Raw genomic sequence first — 5,556 nt, 5'->3', positions numbered from 1 at the left:
TCCTCTGGGAACAGAGCACCAGGCTCAGATCCTGTCTGCCTGTGACTCTGGGTGAGAGTTCAAATGAGGGCTATTGGCTGACAGCAGAGAAAGGATCAGCCTCCTCTGCACCTTTTGTGAACCCTGCTTTGGTGGCACATTCTGAAACAGGCTGCTCCAACAGGTATCTCAAATGAAAAAGCTCAAAAAGCACCAGCTTGGTGGATTACACAGGGCTGTGGGATGAGATTGGTCCTGAGATGTTTACTGCTTCCAGCAGAATTTTAGGATGGTGCAGAATGTGAAAACCCCTTCCAGGGTTAGGCAGCAGCTGGATGAGATTGTGGGGTTGTGCTTTGGTTTCAAAAGGGATAGGTAAGCACCAATGCACCTTGCTGGATCTGTGCCTTATGTTACAAGAGAACTTAACAACCAGGAGCAATAATTCCTTTGTCCACCTTCCATCATTCTCCGTTGTATCCACTCTGATAAAGTGCCAAATTGGTTGACTGACCCCATGCACCTTTAACTAAAGATCACAATAGAGTGAGATGTTTGCAATTACAGGCCACATCTACCATGTTAAGGAGAGTTCAGCTATAGAAGTGGCCTGTGGTAACCCCTTCTCCAGCAAGGGAAACTCCCCCTGGCCAACCTCACAGGCAGCTGGTACAAAGCTGGATATTCTACTTTAGTTTTCCTTTTCCAAAGGGCAACCAAACTACTGCAGCGGGAATGAGGAGGGGATTGGTTCTGTTCCTGTGGATGAGAAAGGAAACTTCATGTGAAGGAAAAATGCCTGGTTCAGATGGAGGCATAAAAACCATATAATGTGACATGAGCACATCAGCTCCAAATAACAGCTTACATCAACAAACATTTATTTTTTTTTTGTGATAAATCCCTGATTGATTAAGCATTTGTTCATGTTTGGGCACAACTTGAAGCACCATTTGGATTCTCCTGTTATCAGCTCCCAAGAACCATGACTCACAATCATACAGGGAAGGAAGCGAAGGGGAAATGCTTTACTACATCCAACATTGCAGGAATGAATGTCGTGTTGTTGTTACTAGTGTAACCCCAGGCAGGGATATTGCCATGCAGGGACACAGCCAGGCTGCCAGATCGGCAGTACTTGGGAGATGGAGCCAGGTTTCTGTTCCCAGGTGAGCTGCTCCCAAGATACACATACCAAACCATCCTACTGGAGCCTCAGCCCAGAATCTCACAGGCTGCCAGCCCCACTGGGGGAGCCAGTGTCAGCAAGCAGGGGGCTTGGGCACCTCAGAAAGCCTGAAGAATATCCTGGGTTGCATCTTGTCCACTTCCCTACCCTTACTGAAGCCTTTGGTGGTCCCAGGCAGAAAGACTGAGGGCAGCAGTGAAAGGGCTGGGGAGCAACACTAACTTGCTATGCCTCACCATCCCGGCTCTAGGATTACAGGCTTGCACTGAGGGGAAACGCAGAGCTTTGCCCAAAAGCTGGCTGCAAGTACACTGAAGTCAGCAGGAGCTTTTGCCAAGGAGTTCAGTGAGCTCTGGGGTGCATTAGTTATAGAAATGACTTTGGTAAGGTTTCCTTGCAAAGTGACACAAGGACATACAACTAGGGTATTGGAATATAATTAAGAGAGAAAGAAGTTAGGATGGATATTGGGAAAAACCTTTTGTCAGTAAGATTTATTAGTAGGTACAGCAGTCTCTCAAGGGAAATAGTAGAGAGACATTCACTTGGGATATTTAAAATTAGACTAATGAAAGTGCCAGCAAATATTCCATGGGGAGCATGCCTGCACTGAGGCAAAATGAGCTCTGTGACCCTGTCCTGTCGAAGGAGGGCTTTGTGCAAATGTCTTAGAGACTGGGCAAGCTGGCTGCCAGCTGCAGAGCCCTGGGCCTCCCTGTGTGAAGGGGAGTAGTGTGGAGAGCTCCGGGAAGCTGCTGCCCCAGTAGTGGAAATGTTGGGCAGGGTCACAGGGAGGACTCATTGGAAGACATTGAAATATGTTTTATATTGAGAGCATCTCAACACCTTCATGCTAAATGATGACAGCAAGTTCACTGGGGACACAAAGCTGGGAGGAGTGACTGACACCCCAGAGGGCTGTGCAGCCCCGCAGAAGGACTTCAGCAGGCTGGAGAGATGGGCAGAGAAGAACTGTCTGAAATCAACAGCAGCAAGTGCAGGGTCCTGCCCCTGGCAGGAATAACCCCAGGCACCAGCACAGGCTGGGGCTGAGCTGCTGGGAAGCAGCTCTGTGGAGAAGGACCTGGGGGTGCTGGTGGACACCAAACTGTCCCTGAGCCAGCAGTGCCCTGGTGGCCAAGAAGGCCAATGGGATCCTGGGCTGCCTTAGGAAGAGCATTGGCAGCAGGTCAAGGGAGGGGATCCTGCCCCTGTGAGTTAGCAGTGTTCCTGACACTTTCCTTCATATTCTCAAACTGGTCACTCATCACCTTGTTTACTAAGGTGCTGCTGGTCTCCTTAGGAAGAGCTATCATCCCAAACAGCTCCCTGTTCATTAGTCATGGCAGTAAATCTGGTGGCAAAGGTGTCCAAAAATGGGAATTTCTCAGTGGTGTGGGTGACTCTGCTGTTCTACACTCACTTCTGGATTGCAGAGAGTCATGGTTCAGGCTGATCATCATAACCAGCCCTGAAATGTAAACATAAGCCCCATTCCCATGCTTGTGCCCTCAGATTGAATTGGTGTGTTCTAATACCATAGTGAACTGCTACAACAAATCATATACAGTAATTTTAAAAGGCGGTGATCTAAAATGATTGAAAAACCAATTTATTTACATATTCCATTAATCATTCCTGGCTATTTATTTCTGTTAAATTTTTTTCAAAAACTTGCAGTGTTGAAAGAAGTCAAGCCTCATTGTCCTCTTACTAAGAGCTAACTGTCTCCATGAAAACAAAGTTTCATGACTGCTGCTGTCGTGATCTGAGCAGCAGACGTAAACAGGGTCATCTCCAGCCATAGTGGGTGGATGTTTAGTTTATAGCGCTGAGGTTAAGAGTGAAAGCGTGTGACTAAGAGCAGAAAACAGAGGAGTCTTTGTATACATCAAGAGCCCTGAGGCAAAACGCAGAGAAGGAGAATGCTGACACAGACTTTAATGGAGAAAGAAAAGAGTCCATTATGAACGTTACAGAGAACATAATTCATTTAAGAGAAATCAAGATTTAAAGGACTTATAGAGGGCAATATGAATACTGATGTCAGTGCGTCACGCCTGGTGGTTTGTTGTCAGACTTTCTAGCTGTGTTAGGGTACCATGCATCATGTCAGGTGGAAGACAACTCACTATCAGAAATTATTGTCACCTACTTTTTAGATTCCTTGTTGGAAACAGGTTTCTTTCAGTTTAACCCTCTTGACTGAAACCATGAACAATGAAACAACTGCAGCTCTTGCATTTTAACACCAACCTCCCAAAGATGTCAAAAGCTTTCAGGATGCTTTTTCCTCCCCACACCCCATCTCCTCATAGCTAGAAACAGGAGGCAGGGGGGGAGCAAGCAAAAGAAGGAAATGGGGCTGTATCATGTCTGAATTACTCAAGTATGAAAACACAAGAAGAAAGCTGGTTAGTAGAGCTGCTTCCAAGCTTGCATATACATTGTGGAGACTGAGGAAAAGCACATTTACTGCACCATAAAACAATGTTATGAGTGATTGAAAAATATTCCCCAATCCATACACTATAGTGGCTTCTAAACTTCAGCAGCCAGAGTCATGAAAATAGAGTGCTTTGTGCAGTAGCTTGCGCAACCAAAGAACTTTCTTGTCCTCAGAGTGCTTTATTATTTTTAACGAGACAGGCTGAGCACTTCTTGATAAACATTTTTTCCTTGAAGCAGTAATCCTACTTAAACTTTTTACCTTGCCTCTACAGCATGCAGCTAGGAAGTTAATAACAGAACTCATTTTCCTTTAAAGTGCTAGTCATGTTAGTACAGAAAGTGAGGGACATGTGATTGTCATGAAAGGGGCCATGGCTGGAAATAAATTGAAAGTGCACTGTTAGTATGCAGGCTTAGTACTTTAAGAAGAAAGTTTTCCGCAGCACATTTTCTAGGATATCCAATTTCTTTCAAACTAACAATAAAAAAAAAAAAAGTATTAATGTTGCAATAGGAATGTTCCAGCCTGTACTATTTGGTCCTGATGCCTAACCCTGAAAATGTTTCCATGCACCCTGAGTCTACTTTGCCACAGGCAAGTAACGGCCAGCAGGTCATGACAGAGCCAAAGCGAAGAGCCAAGAGTAATTTAGCAGATCTCAGAGGAAGGGAGGCTGATCGTACATCTGCACGCTTGCCTTTGCTTTGAACAAGGTGCAATGCATGCTGCTGCTTTGGCAAATGCTTCTGGGGTAGCATTACAAACCATTCATTTTTAAAAGCCATTTTTATCTTTGGTACAAGAATTATTAAAGCTTCTAAGAGTGAGAGTTTAATTAACGGTGAGAATTTAACCACATGAAAATGAGGAAACTCTGGGCAAACCCACCCATCGAAGTCAATCTCATGTCTGTCCCCTGGTATCAGTGTGTTACAACAGGCTCTTTCACGGTCACATGAGGCTGACCAGGGGACACACTTCTCACTAGATCTAATACAATGAAAAGAAAAACTGTCTTTTTCCCCCTGTGGTCTTAGATGCACATGTGGCTTTTCATACCCCACACATCATGTGTTCTTGGAATGAAAGGCCCTTTTGTAACACGCAGACACCAGTCAAGGCAACTTAACATCGGGCAGGATTGTTAACTTGGCTCCCTAAGCCTCCCATGCACACTGCAGCAGCATTGCACCGGAGGAACAATGTGCTTGAAGGAATCTGACCAGCTACACTATAAATAATTCACAATACATGGATCACCATTGCTGCTCCACCCAGGTTAAACTACCTTTACTTAGTGGAGGTAGTTTTTCCCAACAGGAAGAGGAAAACTTGAGGACAAGCCTGATGATTGCCGTGCTCAGGATGCCTGAGACGTTCGCATCTCTGTGTTTGAAGGAGTCATTACTACCCTACACACACTCTCAGATGTGGCCATCTTCCTCTGCTGCCTTTTTGTCAGAAGAGCAGTGAGAACCATATTTCCTTAACAGGATTACCAAGCAATGAGTCTTCATTCTTAATGCCTCGGTACCTTCAAATGTACCTGTGTAAGCAGTAGGTAAGCGGTCATCAATCAAAGATTACCTTTTGCAAATTTGGAGGATGTACCTCGTGTATCTTAACAAGATCTTCCTGATTTGAAGCAGGTTAACAGTGCAGCTCCAAGCAGCAGCAGTTCTGTGTCCTAGCATGGAAATACGTCTTCTTGAAAGACTATTTTATAAATCAAATTATGCCCAAGGAAAGCAGTCCAATCTCAAAAGGAAATTTTGTCCTTGCTGCAGGGCCTGGTTTTAGGGTGCACATAAAACGATCTATCAGATATTTTCAAAGTTGAACAACCCAAATTGTATCATTGATTTAGGTAACTCCAGAATAGGCCAGCTGTGTAAATGCCCTGCATCCCATAAAAAAATAAGACAAGAAACACAGA

The sequence above is a fragment of the Cyanistes caeruleus genome, chromosome 6 (genome assembly GCF_971803275.1).
Source record: "Cyanistes caeruleus chromosome 6, bCyaCae1.hap1.1, whole genome shotgun sequence".
Lineage (NCBI taxonomy): Eukaryota > Metazoa > Chordata > Aves > Passeriformes > Paridae > Cyanistes > Cyanistes caeruleus.
This window is presented reverse-complemented; position numbering follows the sequence as displayed.